Genomic DNA, 23555 nt, shown 5'->3' on the forward strand with positions numbered 1-23555 from the left:
CAAGTATTCATCGTTCAAGTAATCTCTTGTGAATAAAAGCGACTCTTTACTTGCAAGTAAATACTTCCTAAATGAGATGCGAGATGGTATACTGATCTATCGGATGTGAGGGTATACTTGCAAGTATGTACTCCATTTTAAAGTAAACATTATACAGTACAAGTATATATATATATATTATAGGCTATATATGATAAATACACAAAATTAATTAACAAATTAATTACAAATAATTAATTACAAATTTAATTATTATTGAAGGTCTAAGGTCTTCATTTAAACATGTAAAATGTGAAGGTTTTGCATTATTGAGACTTGTGGATGGATTTTCATTAACAAATAGCTTGAACATAACGAAGGAATACCACAAAGGTTCCATCTTCAACCCAAGCATTATTTTGCGGAAATCACTAGAGTCATACATAATTTAAATAAGTGTATTACACTATACTGAATGTGTTACATGCATTTATCAACAAGTAAACTTAAACAAGCATGGGTTACTGATGACTAGTTGAAAAACAAGTACTCTATAGGCAAGTATTTGCTGGTGGTTATTCACACCAAATTTATAGGTTTCTGAGGGTATATACTTCCTTGGAAAGGCTTTTTAGAAGTACAAGTAAATACTCATGCTTATTCACTTCTGTTCAAGTAAATACTCAAATTATGAAAATTCAAGGCCAGTAAAAAAATGTGAAGTACAAGAACTTTAACTTAGAAAATAAGAATGTGTCAGCTGTTACTATTTCATTTAATTTATAATTGATGGTTGATTATTACCAAATGATTAAAAATTATTAAATAAATTTGTTTACAAAGTTTTATTTACAATCTGTTTTAAATTAAATGATAAGTAAATATGATGACATTTATATAAATTAAATACAAATTGGGGAAAAATTATTAAAATGAATTATTAATAATAAGACTACAGTTAATACAATAATGTATTACTGTTTAAAGTTATGGATTAAATAAACTAGTCTTAATATTGATCTTAGCCTACCTGGTTAAGCAACTGGAGTTGAAGGTTCAACCCCTGTACTAAGCAACAATGCTGGATGCTAGAGAAAGTGAAAATCTTGAGCAGGATACAATTGGACAACACAACAACAGCCTTTGGGAGGAAAAAAGAAAAAATAGGTTAACTGCTTCGAAATTTGGGCAAATCGTAAAACGGAAAGACCATACACCGTGCCACAACCTGGTCAAGAACCTGCTATATCCCAAAAACCTGAACAGTGCAGCAGTTGTTTTTGGAAGACTCCATGAAAAAGAAGCCATATCTAAATACGAGGAAGAGCAAAATGTTGTTGTCAAAGAATGCGGCCTATTTATTGATAACGCATATCCATTTTTGGGCGCTTCGCCGGACGGATTAGTTGGCGACGAAGGGCTCGTTGAGGTAAAATGTTTACCTTCAGTGAAGGCTCCTTTGGTAGAATGTGTAAAAGAAAAAAAAAACCCTCTGCTTAGAAATAAACAAGGAGGAAGAAATAAGTCTTAAGAAAAGGCACAATTATTTCTTTCAAATTCAGGGACAACTAAATGTGACTGGGAGGAAGTGGTGTGATCTGATTGTGTATACGGCGACTAAACAATTGTTTATCGAAAGGATCTATATTGATAGTGAGTTGTGGCGTCAAGTAATGCTTCCTAAACTGACAAGATTTTACATGGACTGCATGTTGCCTGAAATTGCGGACAGCAGAATTGCAAGGGAAATGAGAGTTAGAGACCCTGACTACATAATCATGGCCCAGGAAAAACGAAAAAAGTTAATTAGGCCTTCAAGTTTGTGACTTTTTTAAGGTTTTCATTATAAAAAATATCACCATTCTTATTGTTTATTTTTGATGAAATACATTTCTCTTGTGAATTCTAAGTTTACTATATTTTATTGTAAGCCTTAATCAAACATTAGCAAATACAGTAGTTTATTCTGGGTTTAACTCATTGGTTTTGTTTAACATCAATGAAAAAATATTTACTGTTTTCAATACTGCATTCACTTATAATGTTTAGTAACATCTTCATTCATTCTTATAGTGTTTAATTGTTATAAATGAGAGAACATCTTATTTACTTTTAAAAATGAACATAGGCCTTACTTAAAACCATAATGCATGTTCTTCAAACTAATAATATAAATAAATAATGACCAATTGGAAAAATGTCTATACAGAGTTTACGTTGGCTGCCAATTTTAACTTTTATATCGCTTGGCTAATGGTGCTGCATGTGCCGCGAGAGCCTTGTGTAGTTGCGAGCACTCAGGTACAAGGGACGGACTAGTGACTGGTGAGTGGTGTGGTGTGGTTGTGGCTGTGGCGTTGGTGCGGAAGGTGCGGCCGTCCCTACTCCCCCCTACCACCCACCCATCCCACCCCCAGCTAACACACACAGTTCCAGCAGCCTCCGAACGGTACCCCCAGCGCGCCGCGTGGCGACTCTGGGAACTACGGCATCTCACTGTGAGTGTCTGCTCGCGTCCAAACACCCTTAAAGCAATGTGCTGAGATTCTTCTTGTGTAGGCCGGAAAGTTGGCTCGATTTTTATCTTTTTGGTCTTGGTTCTTACTTTTAAGGCAGTATTCCTCTGTTTTATCGATGTCAACTTTGCATCTAGGTTTTTCAGGCATTGATCAGCTACTTTTAAACTCTCCGGGTTGTCAATTTACTGTCAATACAAATACAGTCTGAACCAAACTTTTTCAAAAGTTCTCCAGTCATTATTGCAAGAGCGAAATCGTTCTTGGCGAATGTGGCAGTTTCATCAACCCCTTGTGGTTTATATAACAAAACACAGTCATTTTCACCCTTTTGGCCTTGTACCCATGCTTCGACACTAATGGCATCGTTCGAATGACGCATAGTCTCATTAAGACCGAATTCTTTTTCAATATTATACAGATCTTGTTTCGTCAGTAAATGTATTCTTTTTAGCGAGTTTGGTTGCAAAGTTGACCGAACTTCTTCAAGTATTGTGCCAAAAGGAATTTTATTTGATATTTTTCCGGCGATATCTTGACGTTCATCAAAGGTCAATGGTTTGTGAGCTAGGTCAAAAGTGTGGCCTACATGAGTCTCACAGTACTCTACTTCGACATTTCCACTTTCAAAAAACGTTGCCTTTATTGAGGAAGGACAGAAACCATTTATTTTGCAGGAACCCTGTATCTTTGTTTCCCTTTTTCTTTTGCCGGATATAGGCTTAGGTTCAAAGTTTCCCGATCTATTGCACTTAAAATCAATTCTCTTCTTACCAGATAGAATCCTCTGTCCTGTTTGTTTTGTGAACAACACATTTTCCTTTTCCTCCGTCTTGCTTTTCCAAGTGTAGAAATCTGACGCACTAGAAAAACTAAAAACTGACTTGACAAGTTGAATTTTGTGCAGATCTGCAAAATGTGTCTCTATTTCCGCTCTACTAAATGCACTGTTGCATACGCTGCAAATTGTATTTATTTTTCGGTATATTCTTTTCCCCCTCAATGAATTCGTGAACTTCACGAAGGTGTCTAGACAAAACCCACCGATTAACAAAAGTCTTATCGCAAAACTGGCATACATTCATTGTTGACACCACGCGACAGACAGCATCGAATTTGACGTTTAAGTTCGGCACTGCTCGGTAAGATTCGGAAGCGTTCGGCACAGCGCAGTAGTGGGGGAAGCGTCGTTCCGATTTCAAATTCCGCTGTCCCGTTTCTAGACAGACGAAAAAAAGAGCGGTGACGGTCTGACGGCAAGGTCTCCTTCGGACTTGCACTGGCACTACTGGCAGTCTAAGTGGTGAGCACTTTTTCACCTCAAATTAGTTGACGAATATCGATACTGGAAAATTGATACTTTTACAGCTCGATTGTTTTTAGAATTTAGTACATCGCGACATCGATAGTCCACTCCCACTCCATCCATTCCCGTTCTCCTTTGACTTGTGACTTGACAGTTTGAATTTAATAATGGTAGATTTAGGAAAGAACATATAATTGTAGCGCCTAGGGACGTAATGTCAATTTTTTAAGAGAATACATACATTTGTTAATACCTTACGAACAAATTCTTCTTCTGTTTCTATTTATCAGTAGATAGTAATGGGAATAAAATTCAATGTCAACAGTTGAAAAGCTTATTGCTAAGGTTATGTTCATTGACCAGAATTTGTTTTAATCAAAACTGAATATCATCAGACGGCAGATGGAAGCCATTTCTATTACCTAATTTGTATTATTATTGTTAGTATCAACCCAGCTCTTGTAAAAAATGCCAAAATGCCTCATTCCTGAGAGGGAGTGTAATTTACTCTTTTCCTTGCTTAAGACTAATAATTTTAAAGCTTAATGATGAATTAAAAATTTACAAAATTATGACCTTGCTCACAGTTCTTAGAAATTTTATTCCTGATTCCTTCATTAATCTTATTTTTTGTCTGGAGAATTATGACCTTGCTCGCAGTTCTTAGAAATTTTATTCATGATTCCTTCATTAATCTTATTTTTTGTCTGGAGGTCGAAATGATTATAGTACTCAAGAGAGTATTGAATTGAATGTAACAGTTTATTTAGTATCAATTTATTCAGCTCAAGGGGTCTCTTTTAGTTCCATTTAAGCAATGATAAATCATGTTTATTTTCGGGCCAAAAACGTCATTTTTTAATGTTTATGATCCATACCGGTATTTTTCTAGTAATCGTGCTTTAAGTCAGTCTCAGTCAAACCAATAAAATTTACTCCGATTCCGATTCGATTACTCTAAAACAATCGAGCCAATCGAGCGGTAAAAGTATCGATTTTCCAGTATCGATATTCGTCAACTAATTTGAGGTGAAAAAGTGCTCACCAGTCGCTAAGCTAGAGTCTAGCTTAGCTAGTCTAGTCGCTAGTCACGCACAGACACTACAGACAGAATAATAATGGCGTCTTTAACACGGGCGAAAGGGTGAATAGTGAATGTGACAGTGTTTTTACTTTGTTATGCCATAAACTGTAATATGGAAAGTAGTTAAGTTTTTAATCCCATTTGACTTTAAGCCAAGAATAGTGGTGGAACAAAAGAACTGCAACTGTTTTATTGAAACTGTTTCGGAGCTGAAACTGTTTCGCGAAACACCCTGTTTTAAACAGCTGCAGAACGGCGCCGCGCCGCCGCTGGTGCACTGCACACTTGCACAGTAAACGCTTTCGTTTTTGACAACTACTGGCAACATTTAACTGCAAATTAAATGAAACAGTTCTGGGGTGTGCTGCAGGTACGACTGGCTGTTGCAGTTGTAAATAGCTGCGCGTGAAATGCAGACAATGATCACATGTGATTTTCATCTATATAAATAAAATTACAGTTTTGTCTGTACATTGCTTAGAATCATGCAGTTTTTGGTTATTTTTACGTTTCATAGCCTAAGAAAGCCGAAACGAGTCTTATCTCAATTTCTGTCTGTATGTCTGTTTGTTTGTCCATTCTGTGACACCTCCTGTAACGCCAAAATGTCATTTTACACGGCCTACTCCTTGAAAACTAGAGTACAGATCAAGGTTCCAATTATTTTTCTGTATTCACTGAATTGGCGAGAGTGTCTTTGGCTATTAAAATATGGCCTAACTACTTTTGAAAAAATATAACGAACCATCAAAAACCCAATTTTGTTCGATTTTTGTCAAGTTTTCTCCTAATGTTTAGGCTACTATTACATTTTATGAAATAACGAACAGCTGTTTGGATCAGTTCTCACTTCTAGCTGTCAATGATATATAGCATTAAAGTTACAAGGATTACCAACAGGGTGCAGCAATATTATTATTTTTTAATTTATGACAACAGCTAATTTGCAACTAAAAGGTGAGTGAGCGTAGCGAACGAACTTCAACCTGGAGGCGAGTTAGAGTAGCGAACGAGCTAACCTGAAGGCAAGTGAGCGCAGCGAACGAGCTCCAACCTAAAGGTGAGTGAGCGTAGCGAACGAACTTCAACCAGGACGTAATTGAGCCATGCGAATACTTATGAAGTTAAACGGGGCAAAGCCCGCGGGTACAGCTAGTTTAATTTATTTTTACTACCGTACTGCATTTATTCCTACATTTCTTTCTTATTTTTTACATTATTGTTTTATTTAGTTAACACAAAATATTGTATCTACATATTATGTGTTTTTTTTTTTAATAATTACTATTATTTTGTTCTTTATTCTTAGATTATTGCAGTATTAAAATAAGTTTTGTTATTCCACAATTTTACTATCCCGTTTTGTAACACTTTAATCAAACGTCCTCATTTCCAGCAACGAGAAGTGAGTGAAATTGTGAAACAGGTCAAAGGTGAGCCCAAAACATTTCTCATAATTAATTGCAACTGCAACTACGAAGCGCTACCGCAGCTAACCTTTTGTCTGCAACTCTTTGAAACATGTAAGAATCGTCTGTACCACGCGAAACAGTTCTCGGTTCTCGGCTGCAGATAGGCTACGAAGCGCCAACGCAGCTGCAGCTAAACTGTTGTCTGCAACTCTTGAAACAGGTTAGAACGGTCTGCTGCGCCCAACATAGTATACGTATCGCTTCTAGCGGACACCGGACAATCTGTAAACTAAAGCTAACCTGTTGTCTGCAACTGTTTAATTAAACTGTTGTCGAGTTGAAACTGTTGCAGTTGCAACCTGTTGCACTTTGACAACAACTTATTCCACCACTGGCCAAGAATAATTAATCATCTCTACTTTGTTTGTTCAAGCAGTCAAGATGGAAGTCGTAAAACAATTCAATTCGGAAGTAAGTTTCAATCTTACCCTAAACTTGCTCTTCTCTTAAAATCGAGTAGTTTTACACACTCATTCAAAAGTGGGGCATTGCCTTACGAACATTAAGTTTAGTTTTAGGCCTAGTTGGGGTACAGTTTCTTAACTGGGCTATGCTAATGTAATAGGAGGGTCAAATATTGTGAAGAGGAAGTGTTTGGCAATGTTGTGTGAGTAGGCTGGTAGTGTTGTTAATAACTTGTTGTGCTGACCTACTGAAGGCTGTTGCTTTAAGTAAGCCAGTGCACTTGATCAAGGGGTCAGTTTTGGTGGGTAGTGTTGGTGTGGTGCACCAGAGGACGGGGTCCTGCTGGGGGAGCTGGAGCCCAAGGCCCTTGGCCTTGGGTCCAGGTAAGAAAATGTTAAGGGTTTTCAAAATTGGGGTTTAGAGTCTTTTCCAAATTGGGGTTTAAGTTACTAAATTATTTATACAGTTCCAGTCTACTCTACCTTTTTGATTGTTAGTTATCTCTGTGTTCTTTGTGTTGTTTTGAGTATTTAATAAAGTTGGGTTTTGTAAGCGAGTGCTGAGTTTCATTCCTGAGCTACGTCACCCAAAGTAGCAGTAGGTATTCCAACAAGAAAACCACCGTTTCAAGGTGATGGAAGCGCCGGGAGTTTTGTAATTTTTTACAAAACTTCGATCTTGGTACCTCTTAGAAAAATTATTGGCTTTAATTTTTGGGGTTCTTTTAGTGAAGAAAAATTTTGTTTTTGAATATACATTTTTTTTTTTTTTATTATTTGTAATCACCACTTTGGTGCAGTTTTAATCAGTTTTTTGGGAGTTCAGTGTGTTTTGGGACAGCAGTGAACGGCTGGAATGGCGTAAATGTGAAGTTTTACAGTGTTATTTTGTGTGAGTCTATGCGTCATGTGCGGGTCGCACGTGAGTTCGATATGTGTTCGTGTTGGGTTACACGAGTGTTCTATGCGTCATGTGCGGGTTGCACGTGAGTTCGATATGTGTTCGTGTTGGTTACACGAGTGTTCTATGCGTCATGTGCGGGTTGCACGTGAGTTCGATATGTGTTCGTGTTTGGTTACACGAGTGTTCTTTGCGTCATGTGCGGGTTGCACGTGAGTTCGATATGTGTTCGTGTTCGGTTACACGAGTGTTCTATGCGTCATGTGCGGGTTGCACGTGAGTTCGATATGTGTTCGTGTTGGGTTACACGAGTGTTCTATGCGTCATGTGCGGGTTGCACGTGAGTTCGATATGTGTTCGTGTTGGGTTACACGAGTGTTCTAAGCGTCATGTGCGGGTTGCACGTGAGTTTGATATGTGTTCTTTGAGTTTATTGTGTATTGTGTTTGGAAGCACGAGAGAAATTGTGTTATGTGCTGAGTGCACATGGTTGTTAAGCATTGCGTGCTGGATGCACGAGGTATGTGTTGTGCTGGATGCACAGGGTTTTCATTTGTTACGTGCTGGGAGCACAAGGTGAATTTGTGTTATGTGCTGAGTGCACGAGGTATTTTTGTGCTGTATGCTATGTGCTAGCTGTACAAGGTTTTTATTGGTCCTGTGCTGGGTGCACATGTGTAATGTGTGTTTCAGATGTTGTTGCTGTGCAGAAGTGTGTGTATTTGCCTGGTTAAATTTGTGTTGAATCTGGGATCTTGTAGTTCCCAGGTTTCTCGAAGATGTGATTCTGTGGTTGCAGACCTGCTATTTCTACTCTAGAGTGTATATTGTGCGAATAATGTGGCGGACACATGTTGTCAAACTATTCTGTTTCAGCTCTTTATGCGCAGTAGATGCAGTGAATGGTGGATCAATATATTATATTTTATAGAAGTAGTATGAGGGATAGTTAATTATTCATAGTGTATTATGGTGTATTGTTTTAGAAATATATTTGAGTTTAAACTTTAATTTGGTAGTAATTAATTTTTTTTTCAGATGGGGATTTTTACGAATGGTTAATACGGTTAATGATTATAGTAGGTGTTTATATGTTGATATTTCAGAGTATAGCACGAGCAAAGTTGCGGTGAGAGAAGTCAGCATGTTTGTAGGCTGAGGAATGCTGAGCGTGGTGTAAATGGCCTCTCTGTGACCTGACCTTGCTGAGTGCTGACCGTGTTTTGTTACAATGTTTACCTTTTAATACTGATGCTCTAGAGTTTGCTTTGGGAAATCAGCAATGCATGAATGTTTTATTTTGGGAACAAACTTTTGTTTTTACAGGTGATAGATTGTTGGAGAAATTTTAAAAGGGAAATTGGTTTTGCTTACGGGTTTGATTGTAACGATTTGGGCCCAAATCATTTTTTCCAGCAATTTTTTTTTAATGCATTTTCATTGGAAAATTATATACGCCGTTTTTAAGTGTATTTTTGATATAACACATTGAAGCTAAAATTTAACTTGTTTTTAATATGTAAGCAAACATAATTTCACTCAATGTTATGAGGAGAAATGACCAAAATGTTGGTAAACCTTTAAACATAAATTATGTAAGCTATATTGAATGGGGTAGTTTGAAAATTTTATACTATTATTTTGACAATGATAAATTGTGTTTGTGTTTTAAAAATGCTATGGGGAAGTCTAATTTTATTGGAAGATGATTTTGTTTTGTTTTTTCTTTGTTTATACTATTTTAGAGATAAATTGTATCATATTTCACAAAGGTGGCAACTGTATTGGGAAATAATGTTTTAAATGTTGCAATAGTTTCCTCTAGTAAAATTAACAGTCTGGCAAATTTTGAAGACAAGACAGATTATGTATTAAAAGAATATTTTATTGAGATATATTTTGTTTTTTTTAGATTTTTAATTATCAGGGACTTTAGTGTGAGACAAATTGTTTATTTAATTTTTTCAGACTTAAATTGCAAATTACCAGAAATTAGAGACAACTGTTAAACTCATTATTTGTTTAGAATTCTTTAAAAAGGTCATATTTGAATAATCTAAAGTAAATCAGTCAGAAATTATTAAAGGTTTTGTTATTTAATCGTATCAAATTTGTTAAGGTAACACATTCCAAACACTTCTCTTAGTTTCAATAATTTTTGTTTTAATGATTTTTGTTTTGTTCTTCATGTGAGTTTGAGAATTTCTTAAAAAGTCTAGGGTTTTTTTTATAAATTATATGTTGTATTTGTGAGTTATATGTTTGTGTAGGCTTCCTATTTACCCATCCCCACTGACCAACTGTAGACAAGGCTACAAGAACTTCATGATTTGCCGTGTTATCATGTGTTATCTTCAACATTGTGATCGGAGGATGAGACTTTGTCAAATTCAATGAAAACTGGGGAAACGCTGCTGGGGGCAAGGGCTTTTAAGAAGAGGAGAACTTCAGGCTGCAGTACACTCAATCAATGGCAAAAGCAGTCCAACATCATCGTCAACCAAAGTCGATTCATCATCAATGCTGTCAAGGAACGCTGGATGGACTACAGACTATAGACACCGAAGTGGGAGACATCGCAGAAGACATGGCTGTGGTCAAACATCTGAAGACCAACGACTGTTCGAGGAGGCTTTATCGACGCAACTGCTGAGGAAGTCCGCGAACAGTTGGTCAGTTCTTCCCCTCCTAAACCTTATTTTAATTTTGTTTAGGTACAATTTTAAAAGATTTTATCAGTTTTTGTTATTATTTTTTGTTTTCTCTCTGAGTAGATATATCTATGTAGTTGAGACGCTGGGGACATCGTCTGGAGGAAATGGGGGGATGTAATAGGAGGGTCAAATATTGTGAAGAGGAAGTGTTTGGCAATGTTGTGTGAGTAGGCTGGTAGTGTTGTTAATAACTTGTTGTGCTGACCTACTGAAGGCTGTTGCTTTAAGTAAGCCAGTGCACTTGATCAAGGGGTCAGTTTTGGTGGGTAGTGTTGGTGTGGTGCACCAGAGGACGGGGTCCTGCTGGGGGAGCTGGAGCCCAAGGCCCTTGGCCTTGGGTCCAGGTAAGAAAATGTTAAGGGTTTTCAAAATTGGGGTTTAGAGTCTTTTCCAAATTGGGGTTTAAGTTACTAAATTATTTATACAGTTCCAGTCTACTCTACCTTTTTGATTGTTAGTTATCTCTGTGTTCTTTGTGTTGTTTTGAGTATTTAATAAAGTTGGGTTTTGTAAGCGAGTGCTGAGTTTCATTCCTGAGCTACGTCACCCAAAGTAGCAGTAGGTATTCCAACAAGAAAACGACCGTTACACTAATATCGATTGAAACTATCGAATTGAAAATATTGATTAATAATCAATATTTTAAAATATAAACTATTGTAAAATTAAACTATCATAACCTAACCTAACCAACCAAACTTGCTGATGGTGAAAAAATCGCATGAAAGTTTACTAATCGAATCGATAGTTTCAATCAAATGATTCAAATGATTCAAATGATTTATTAGGCCATTCAGTGCATACAGGACAATAGGCTACGTCAACAATACAATAAATAACATGCCAAGCTTCTTCTAGCATTCTTGACTAACAAAATTAAATTAAAAGCTGAAAAAAAAAAAAAAACATGCAGGATCTCAATCAATATAAACATACAAAGCAATGCATGCAACTAAAAATAATAAAAAAAATGAAAACTACATGCTGCAAGCCATGCAAGGCAGAGAAAATTAAATAAATTTACATTTTTGTAATACCTCTACTGGACTACTGTGGGTTCAACCCAATAGTAACAAGCTGTGCATTCCAAAACTCTTTTATGGAATAGAAAGGATTGGCAAGCATCCAAGCTTTTAGTGTGGTCGCAAACTTGTTCGGTAAGAGTTGTCTTACAGTTATGGGTAAGGCATTGTAGAACCTTATTCCTGCAACAGGAAAGCAGTTGAGAGTTAAATCTAGTCTAACTCTATCTCTAAAAATATTTTCATTGTTCCTAGTGCTATAATGATGAACATTATTAACCAATGGAAAAGCTGATTCATTGTTCTTAATCTCTAACAGGCATTGGTAAATAAATACATTGTGTACAGGCATTATACCATGCTGAACAAACAGAGGTTTACAATGCTCAAGCTGATGGACTCCACACAAGACCCTGACAGCTTTCTTCTGTAGTTTGAGGACTTTTTGCACTCCAGGGGAGTGACCCCAGAGCCTAGTGCCATACAGAATATGAGCATGGAAAAAAGCAAAGTACGCAAGTCGAACAAATTCAAATGGCATGTCAGCCTTCAACCGTCTGAGCAAATGGATTACACGACTTAGCTTACCACACAGGATTTCAATATGATCGTTCCAATCAAGCTGAGGGTCAAGGGTGAAGCCCAGCAGCTTTACAGTGTTTTCTTTCCTCAGTTCCCTAGCATAGCATTCCAATCGATATTAGCATAGCCCAGTTAAGAAACTGTACCCCCTAGTTGTTTAAAACTATATGCCCTTCAAGTCTATTGATCTTCTCTATATTTTCTACAAGTAAATTGAAAATTATTGTATAGTCTATGCTTACCTAGGGCCTAGGCCTAAGTTACTTGGAGCTTTTCCTAAAAATGTAGGCTGTTCAATTAGGCAAAGCTTTGTAACTTGATGTTTGAGCTTTTCCCCGACAGTTCAGGCTACAAGCTTGTGTCCTAAAACATACTTATCTGGGGATGATAGGTAGGCTATTTTTCTCAAAACTAAACTGGCCGAAAGCTGATTTGCCTATTAACAACTAGGGATGTTTGGTCCCATAGGGTTAACAATACATACTAGCCTAACATAAGTTAGTAACCGTAGCCTATCACTATTTGCAACCACATTGACGTGAACCTGGCAATAACTCCAGCCATAAGTAGTGTGCGCGCCCGCTAAAATCTATTGCTGGCCGTGTTGCGGCAAAATACGTCCGCGAACCATATTACCGATAATGCCAACAGATAGAGGACACTTTAACGAACACGACAGTATCAAAACTATGTACCTGGAGAGTAGAATAAGGGGGGTAAAACCAGCAATAAGTTGTGCGCGCGCCCGCTAAAATCTATTGCCGGCGGTTTTGCGGCAAAATACGTCCGCGAACCATATTACCAATATTGCCAACAGATAGAGGACACTTTAACGGACACGACAGTATTAACATCATGTACCTGGGGAGTAGGTTAAGGGGGGTAAAACCAGCAATAAGTTATGCGCGCGCCCGCTAAAATCTATTGCTGGCAGTTTTGCGGCAAAATACGTCCGCAAACCATATTACCAATAATGCCACCAGATAGAGGACACATTAACGGACACGACAGTATCAAAATTATGTACCTGGGGAGTAGAATAAGGGGGGTAAAACCAGCAATAAGTTATGCGCGCGCCCGCTAAAATCTATTGCTGGCAGTTTTGCGGCAAAATACGTCCGCGAACCATATTACCAATAATGCCACCAGATAGAGGACACTTTAACGGACACGACAGTATCAAAATTATGTACCTGGGGAGTAGAATAAGGGGGGTAAAACCAGCAATAAGTTATGCGCGCGCCCGCTAAAATCTATTGCTGGCCGTGTTGCGGCAAAATACGTCCGCGAACCATATTACCAATAATGCCACCAGATAGAGGACACTTTAACGGACACGACAGTATCAAAATTATGTACCTGGGGAGTAGAAAATCTCCCAAAATCTAAATCTCAATGTGGATAAAACAAGTATCATAAATTTTCAAACTCGAACTACCAGAAATCAACGTCGACCGATTATTAAATTTAATAATAAAGCCATTGAAGTTAAGGATAGTACTAAATTTTTAGGATTAGTAATAGATAAAAGACTAAATTGGAACTGTCATGTTGAAGTGACCTCTATCTGGTGGCATTATTGGTAATATGGTTCGTGGACGTATTTTGCCGCAAAACTGCCAGCAATAGATTTCTTCGGGCGCGCGCATAACTTATTGCTGGTTTTACTCCCCTTATTCTACTCCCCAGGTACATAATTTTGATACTGTCGTGTCCGTTAAAGTGTCCTCTATCTGGTGACATTATTGGTAATATGGTTCGCGGACGTATTTTGCCGCAACACGGCCAGCAATAGATTTTAGCAGGCGTGCGCATAACTTATTGCTGGTTTTACCCCCCTTATTCTACTCCCCAGGTACATAATTTTGATACTGTCGTGTCCGTTAAAGTGTCCTCTATCTGGTGGCATTATTGGTAATATGGTTCGCGGACATATTTTGCCGCAAAACTGCCAGCAATAGATTTTTTCGGGCGCGCGCATAACTTATTGCTGGTTTTACCCCCCTTATTCTACTCCCCAGGTACATAATTTTGATACTGTCGTGTCCGTTAAAGTGTCCTCTATCTGGTGGCATTATTGGTAATATGGTTCGCGGACGTATTTCGCCGCAACACGGCCAGCAATAGATTTTAGCGGGCGCGCGCATAACTTATTGCTGGTTTTACCCCCCTTATTCTACTCCCCAGGTACATAATTTTGATACTGTCGTGTCCGTTAAAGTGTCCTCTATCTGGTGGCATTATTGGTAATAAGGTTCGCGGACGTATTTTGCCGCAAAACTGCCAGCAATAGATTTCTTCGGGCGCGCGCATAACTTATTGCTGGTTTTACCCCCCTTATTCTACTCCCCAGGTACATAATTTTGATACTGTCGTGTCCGTTAAAGTGTCCTCTATCTGGTGGCATTATTGGTAATATGGTTCGCGGACGTATTTTGCCGCAACACGGCCAGCAATAGATTTTAGCGGGCGCGCGCATAACTTATTGCTGGTTTTACCCCCCTTATTCTATTCAATTCAATTCAATTCAATTCAATTCAAATTATCTTTATTCATAAAGTAGGTACATTAAAAATATACATGAATAGTGTCACATTTCTTATAAGTTATAATAAAATTTACATGCTTATAGTAAATGGGAAAAATTGTAAAAGAACAAAAAACTAACAGTAAAAACATACTTTGATTAGTAGGGAAAGAAAAGTCAATTATAGTTCATCAAATGAATAAATAGCCCTGCTAATGAGAAATTTCTTAAGTTTGTTTTTAAATTTTTTTATATTTACTTCTGCTTGTATGTCCTTTGGAAGTTGATTATAGAATTTTGTTCCGGCGTATTTGGGTTTTTTTTCGAAAAGACGCAATTTATGAGGACTTAATGCTAACTTGCCTCGATTTCTTGTAAGATAATCATGTTTCTTTCCAACCAGCTCTATTTCATGAAATCTGTTTTTAACGGAGACCACTGTTTCAAAAACATACATACCGAAAACTGTCATTATATTTTCTGTTTTAAACTTTCTCTTAACAGAAGTTCTAGGTGGAAGGTTGTAAATTATTCTTATAGCTTTTTTTTTGCATTCTTAATATAGATTTTAAGTTTCTCTTATTGGTTGAGCCATAAAGGGAAATCCCAAATGAAATCACTGAATGTATGTATGAAAAATAAACCAACTTCAAAGTTTCTATTTCGCAATAGTTTTTTAATCTAGTTAAGGCATATAATCCGGAAGAAACTTTTGAAAGTACTTTTTCAACATGACAGTTCCAATTTAGTCTTTTATCTATTACTAATCCTAAAAATTTAGTACTATCCTTAACTTCAATGGCTTTATTATTAAATTTAATAATCGGTCGACGTTGATTTCTGGTAGTTCGAGTTTGAAAATTTATGATACTTGTTTTATCCACATTGAGATTTAGATTTTGGGAGATTTTCTACTCCCCAGGTACATAATTTTGATACTGTCGTGTCCGTTAAAGTGTCCTCTATCTGGTGGCATTATTGGTAATATGGTTCGCGGACGTATTTTGCCGCAACACGGCCAGCAATAGATTTTAGCGGGCGCGCGCATAACTTATTGCTGGTTTTACCCCCCTTATTCTACTCCCCAGGTACATAATTTTGATACTGTCGTGTCCGTTAAAGTGTCCTCTATCTGGTGGCATTATTGGTAATATGGTTCGCGGACGTATTTTGCCGCAAAACTGCTAGCAATAGATTTTTTCGGGCGCGCGCACTACTTATTGCCGAGTTATTGCCAGGTTCACACAAGTTGCAACCACAGATAACTTAAGTAAGATACAGAGAATTGAAGAGTATGGCACAGCCATGCAATCTTAGCTCTAGTATCTTGTGGCGGATATAGGTATAGCCTAACTTAGGCTAGGCCTACTTGTTATCCTACGTGAGCGAGGAAGAGCCTGAAAGGCAATGGCCAATTTAGCAGTTCTGTACAGTAGGGTAGACTAGCCTTAAGTTAGGCTATAATGCACATAAAGGTGACTGGGAATCCTTTAACTTGTCACCAGAAATTAAGATTGTTTAACTTAGGCTACGGTACTGAACAATTGTAAAATTTGTAAACATTTGGGACCCAGACCCCAGCTTAAAAACACTTTCTGAAGTGTGAAATTGTGTAAAAAGTAAAAAGTGTATAAAATGAAGTTTTGGAGGATACTAATTAATTGGGGGAAAAGCAATTCCAGTCCCAAATATTGACTGGAATTTAATAAAACCGACCCTAACAACAGTTCCTCCAAATACTAAATATACACCAATTTTACACAATTCCACACTTGAAGAATGTTGGATTCACTACATCGATGTGAAAAATTCACGAGGAAGATGTACTCGACATATAATTTACTGCTGTCTCACTCAAAGTCAAAGATAACCAAAACCGGCACGCACGGAGAGCACCAGCAACAGCAACTAGCCTACAACGAAAATTAAAATCACTTCGTCCAACAAATACATATTGATAGGTATCCACATATTTCACCAGGAACCACCCCGTTCTCTACATAATGTCCGAACGCGATTTTCCGACACAATCATAATGAAAATTAATCACAAATTTGAGCTACGTCCTCCTTTGTCACTACTTCACTTTGAACTAACAGCATGGAGTCATGGAGACAGTTCAAAACAAACAACTAACAACGAAACCACCAGCCAATCAGATTACTACACGAAAGAAATCATCAGCCAATCCGAAATCTGCACAATTGCATCATCTGTTGATCTGTTTTACCACAAACCACAAACAATAGCAATGCAGTTGCAGTGACAGGTCACCGTACCACAATTAGGCCCTACCCCTAGAATTCCCTCAATTTAACCTGAATTCCCTCTGTATTTCTCGCAAAATCTCGTTTTTAATAGCAAAGTACTGCAGTTAAGATTTCAACATGTAAGATCTTACGAACACTCACTTGTTGAGAAAAAAAATAATTGTTGATTATGAAATGAAACTGTTCTAAACCAACCAAACTTGCTGTATGATTTTATGACGAAAAAGTAATGGTTAATTATGAAATGAAACTGTTCTAAACTTACCAAACCAACCAAACTTGCTGTATGATTTCACGAGGAAAAAACAATGGTTCATTATGAAATGAAACTGTTCTAAACTAACCAAACCAACCAAACTTGCTGTATGATTTCATGAGGAAAAACTAATTATTGATTATGAAAAGATACTGTTCTAAACTAACCAAACCAACCAAACTTGCTGTATGATATCACGAGGAAAAAAATGTAACGAGTTATTTTTCCTAGGGGGGTATATTTTTGTTATTTGGCCGCGCGACTGTTGAGGTAAGCAAGCGGCGGCGGCGAACCTGGCTAGCGCCCTTTGACCCGGCTTATCAGTTTGGATAAGCTTGGGTATCCTGGGACTACCGGATAGCCTAGGACGGACATTCGAGTCGTGGATCCCGGACAGTGAGGATAGTGTGGTGTCTTGTGGAGACGACAGATACGTTGGTGGTGTACGTACAGAGAGGAGTGTACGGTACGAGTGACAGATTCATTTAATTTGCATTTGGGGGCACAGCCCTAGGAATCGGAAAAAAAATTGTTAACATAAGCATAGGTCGATATGCACATCAAATTAAAGGTCTTCACTAGTAGATTACAATGCCGTAAATTCAAGCTCAAAAGAACGCCTGAGTAAAAAATGGCAGTCGTTCAAAGATTCAAAATGTTTGATTCTTAGCTTGGGCATTAGAGTTGTGTATTGGATTATAGTGGCCTGGTAGACCCCGCCTGGTGATAACTCGCATTGTGGTTTTTATTGGCAAGTCGTAGTGTAACTCACTGTGTTTTAGGCACTCTGGGCTTAACTGTTGGATAGTTGAGACGAAGCCCGAGTTGCGTAGTCAGCAACGACCCCCTAGGAGTGTGGAGAATCGGCGTAGGCCTGGTGGTGATTATTGCACGTTTGTTTTGGTGACTTGTTTTTGACTTGTTCACAGTGCCCGTGTATGACTGAGCCAGTCCTATACCGGTTAGACCCGGCTTTTGGCCTAGTGGTTACCCTGACCTTATCGCAGACCCTGGAACTTTACCCAGCCATTGTAGGCTGAGCTATCCCCGGCAAACGTTTGCGACTGCACGCACTTGTAATATTTTTCCAGTGCAGAAAGGAGCGTCGCAAAAATAATGGTTTATTATGAAATGAAACTATTCCAAACCAACCAAACTTGCTGTATGATTTCATGAGGAAAAAATAATTGTTCATTATGAAATTAAACTGTTCTAAACTAACCAAACCAACCAAACTTGCTGTATATGATTTAATGAGGAAAAAATAATTGTTCATTATGAAATGAAACTGTTCTGAACTAACCTAACCAACCAAACTTGCTGTATAATTTCATAAATCGGTTTTATAAGAGAACCCGTTAGGTAGGCCTACCTAAATATACAACCAAACAGTAAAGTACAAACCATGAAACTAAATAACAGTAAAGAAGCCTACAAACCATGAAATTTTATTTAGATTATTTAGATTTGGATTATTTAGACAACAAATAAGATAACCCTATTAATAAATTAGATAGTAGACACCAGTGCACCCAGTGTCACCAACATGAACTACTGTAAACACGATGAACGACTAACAACTTGTAGGCTAAAAAAAAATGGCTTGCTCTTAGTTAAGCATTAGTGTATAATCGTTTGCAGTAAAATATTTTACGATTTGGATTTTTGAACAGTCTTAGGCCTAACTATCCCATTGTTTCATAAAACACCCCAAGTGTATTAAATACTGTAACCAGTGCGAAGTTGAGTTGTATAGGCCTATGGGAATGTTCTTTTTTTATACTGTACTAGCTGAACCCGGCAGACGTTGTCTTGCCTTTGACTATAATTTAAGTACCGTTACGTTTAATCGTTCGCATGGCTCAATCACGTCCTGGTTGAAGTTCGTTCGCTACGCTCACTCACCTTTAGGTTGGAGCTCGTTCGCTACGCTCACTCACCTTTAGGTTGGAGCTCGTTCGCTGCGCTCACTTGCCTTCAGGTTAGCTCGTTCGCTACGCTCACTTGCCTTCAGGTTAGCTCGTTCGCTACGCTAACTCGCCTCCAGGTTGAAGTTCGTTCGCTACGCTCACTCACCTTTTGGTTGCAAATTAGCTGTTGTCATAAATGTAAAAGAAATAATAGTGCTGCACCCTGTTGGTAATCCTTGTAACTTTAATGCTATTGAACATCATAGAACAGAATCAACTTGTTTAATTGAAACAGCTGTTAAGATTCATTAATTCCATTTCTCATAAGTTTAACATGGGAAACTCCAGAGCCACTGGGGCGGAGCTGATTGGACGGATCACGAAATTGATGGTGTATAAACCTATTCCATGACATTCTACACGTATGTACAAAGTTTCGTAACAATCGGTTCAGCGGTGTCTGAGTTTATCACTGCCAAACAAACAAACATCCTCTTTTATATACTGTACTAGCTGTCCCCGCGGGCTTTGCCCCGTTTAATTTTTAAGTGAGCTCGTTCGCATGATAAATGATAAATGATAAATGATTTTATTAGCCATTCAGTACAATAAATACAATAGGCATTGTCAAAAATACAGCCAAAATGAACAGTACAGAAAGCTGCAAATACAAGAACTAAAGACTACAAAAATAAATCAGCAAAACCATGCACAAGCAAGCAAATAAATAAATAAATAGTATACCTTCCAGATTTCTATTCTAAGGTACAATAAATGGACCATGCTTCATAGCAACATAAAAATCTTCTACTTGATATAAAGGGTTTGCCAATAGCCACTTCTTCAGAATAGTTTTAAATTTGGAATTTGGAAGAGATTTCACTTGATCTGGCAGCGAGTTGAAAAGATTGATACCTGTAACAGGGAAGCATTGTTGTGTTTTACTTAGTCTATTATAACTTAAGTGAATATTGTTACAGAATCTGGTCTTGTTCTGGTGTACATCTGAATTTCGAGCAAGTGTGTTTTCTGATTCTTTAATGGCCATGAGACACTGAAAAATATAAACATTGATTACAGTCATGATCTGCAACTCACAAAAGAAAAAGGTTTACAATGAGCCAAATACTCAGTCCTACAGATTACCCTGACTGCTTTCTTCTGTAGCAACAGAATCTTCTGAGCCTGGGGGGAGTGGCCCCATAGCCTAGTTCCATAAACCACATGAGCCTGAAAAAAGCAAAAAAAGCAAGTCTTACAAAATCAAAGGGCATCTCGTATGAGAGCTTACGAAGCAGACACGTTACTCTATTTAACTTAGTGCACAGTGCTTCAATGTGGTCACTCCACCCAAGCTCAGAGTCAAGGGTGAAACCCAACAATTTTACTGCATCTTGTTTATCCACATTCTTACTAAGACTGAAAAGGATTTCCTGTGTTTTCCCTTGGTTAAGAGCTAGTCTATTACCCGAGAACCAATCAGTGGCAGTATTAAGCATTCCACTTACAGCTAGTTTAGCAACTACAGGGTCTGAATCACTAGCAAACAGGGTTGTGTCATCTGCGTATAGCAGCACATCATTTGATACATTGTAATAAATGTCATTCATGGCCACAATAAATAGGAAAGGCCCAAGTATCGAGCCCTGAGGGACCCCATACTTCACCTTAAGCGGACTGGACTGGTCACCAGCCCAGCTTACCACCTGAGACCTGTCTTCAAGATATGAATGGACCACCCTGAGTGCAAACTCCCCCAGTCCGAGTCTCTCAAGTTTATTTAAAAGAATATTATGCGGCATACAGTCGAAGGCTCGAGATAGGTCACACAAGAGAACAGCAGTAGAAGACTGCCTCTCGAAAGCACCCAAGACAACCTGTATGAGGGAGTCCACAGCGGTGACTGTGGAAAAGCCTCTCCGAAACCATGCTGAGCCGGAACAAGGAGACCGTGCAACTCAAAGTGGCCATACAACTGGTTTAACATTAAACCCTCAAGGATCTTACTAAAAACTGGTAACAGAGATACAGGTCTATAACTAGCCATGCTATTTCTGGGCCCCTTTTTGTACACAGGTACAGTCCTTGCCCTTTTTAGGACTTCCGGAAAAACCCCTTCTAATAGGCAGCAATTAAACAGATGAGCTAGTATTGTGGCAATATAAGGTACAATTTTTTTCAAAAACTCAGTGGACATATCAAACACATCCTTACTACATGATGGTTTAAAACTATTTACAATATTTACAATATCAGTGGGTGTGACCATCATCCACTCAAAGGCTACTTGTGACATAGGAATATTATTTAAATAATCCACCTTATTTCCTACAATACCACTCACGATATTTTCTACAGAGTCGAGGAAAAACAAGTTGAAATCCTCCGCAGAAGCAAAGTCGGTCTCACCATCACTTCTGGGACTGGACCTGCTCCGGTTGATAAGACCCCACGCTGCCTTGCAAGGGTTGGCAGCCCTTGCTACCATGTCAGCAGCTGCAGACTGTTTGGCCACTCGCAGCTGCCTACGATATTCCTTTCTCAAACCCTGCAGATGAGGGAGCATGGACGGATCTGACTTGGTCAAGTCACGCACAGACAAAATATATTGTTTGAAATTGGCAAGCTCTGTAGAGTACCAATTTTTAAGTTTATTAGGCCTATTCACACTTGACAATGTACTGCCCACGGGGCCTCCCGGTACCGTCTTTTGAATTAGAGGAAAGTGCAGATCAAATGTATCCTTGAATTTCAAAAAGAAATCCGTAAAGGCCACCTCCGCCGGGAGCGCACACACATCATTGAACCATATTGGCACATGGTTTGCCACGTCATTAATAAAAAGATTCATTCTAAAATCATTAGAGAGTCTAAAAGTTACCAGTTTAGGCGAACGTTTTAAAATGTTACGGGACTTAAGCATTAAGAGAACATGCTTATGGTCAGCTATCTGTTCATCACTAACAACTACATCGTACTCCCATGCGTTTAAATTAGTGAGAAAGGAGTCCAAAGAAGCATTGTTCCTTGTAGGGACTAAAACACTGCTGTACAATCCAAAGCTACGTAGGGTATTCAAAAAGTCTACAGAATCATTATTATGCTTCAATAAGTCTAGATATTATGGTCCGTACCAATAACTATTGATAGATTAAAGGTAATTAAGAATGTCAAACACAGTTCCAAAAGGAAAAAGAATCTTTCAACAGAACCACTAGGGGATCGGTACATGGCTACTACGATAAGATCAAAATCATGCATCAAAATTGCAGCAAACTCACCCTCAAACTCTTCACAGTAGTTGCTTAGATCCAAACCTGTACACTTAAGACCAGGCTTAACATATATGGCAACACCGCCACTAGGATTTTTCCTGCAAAAATGAGAGGCAAGACCGAGTTCACCGATGTTGCTGTAACGTCTCATGGCTCAATCACGTCCTGGTTGAAGTTTGTTCGCTACGCTCACTCACTTTTAGGTTGGAGCTCGTTCGCTGCGCTCACTTGCCTTCAGGTTAGCTCGTTCACTACGCTAACTCGCCTCCCGGTTGAAGTACGCTCGCTACGCTCACTCACCTTTTAGTTGCAAATTAGCTGTTGTCATAAATATCAAATAAATAATTAGTGCTGCACCCTGTTGGTAATCCTTGTAACTTTAATGCTATTGAAGAACATCATAGAACAGAACCAACTTGTTTAATTGAAACAACTGTTAAGATTCATTAATTCCATTTAAATATGAGTACTCATAAGGTTAACATGGGAAACTCCAGATCCACTGGGGCGGAGCCCGAGAGTCCGATCAGAATAAAAACAGCTTAGTTTTCCTATTTAATGCCTAAAGAATCAGTATACCAAATTTCAGCCTCCTAGCACAGAAAACATACTACTATAACCCAGAATGCTAACCGCATGTTAAAAAGCGTTAAGTACTCGGAGAGAGCTTTGCCTGTCAATTCGTAGGCAGCGCCACCAGCTTTGCCATGAACTCAGCATAGCAACGCTGGTGGCGCTGCCTACGAATTGACAGGCAAAGCTCTCTCCGAGTACTTAACGCCTTTTACCATGCGGTTAGCATTCTGGGTTATAGTAGTATGTTTTCTGTGCTCCTAGGTAAATGGGAAGTAAGAGAATTAGTGATGAGTGAGTGAGTCAGTCAGTGAGGGCTTTGCCTTTTATACAGACTGTCCCAAAAGTCCTGGACCGGTTTAATATTTTCTAAACGACAACAGATAAATCAATAAGATTTGGTACGTATCAACACCACACCTAAAAATCTACTTTTTTAAGGAAATTTAAATTTACTGTCACATCATGGGGACGTCCCGCATGGAGTCAGAAGGAAATCTTAAATAGAAGCATAGGTTGATATGTACATAAAATTAAAGGTCTTTACTAGCAGATTATAATGCCGCAAATTTGAACTCAAATGGACTACCAAGTCAAGAATGACAGTGGTTCAAAGATTCATTAATTTGCATTTGGGGGCACAGCCCTAGGAATCGGAAAAAAAATTGTTAACGTAAGCATAGGTCGATATGCACATCAAATTAAAGGTCTTCACTATTAGATTACAATGCCGTAAATTCATGCTCAAAAGAACGTCTGAGTTA

General features: G+C 38.3%; 1 long non-coding RNA gene across 1 annotated transcript; it reads left to right on the forward strand.

The window, feature by feature from the left end:
* Window positions 1-6647: 6647 nt before the first annotated feature.
* Window positions 6648-10893, forward strand: LOC128982198 (uncharacterized). The gene is made up of 2 exons (XR_008489543.1): window positions 6648-6768; window positions 8769-10893. It is a non-coding gene; the product is annotated as an uncharacterized LOC128982198 (long non-coding RNA).
* Window positions 10894-23555: the final 12662 nt, after the last annotated feature.

This window comes from Macrosteles quadrilineatus, unplaced genomic scaffold (genome assembly GCF_028750875.1).
Source record: "Macrosteles quadrilineatus isolate MER2022 unplaced genomic scaffold, UCM_ALF_1.0 Scaffold_165__1_contigs__length_239483, whole genome shotgun sequence".
Classification (NCBI taxonomy): domain Eukaryota; kingdom Metazoa; phylum Arthropoda; class Insecta; order Hemiptera; family Cicadellidae; genus Macrosteles; species Macrosteles quadrilineatus.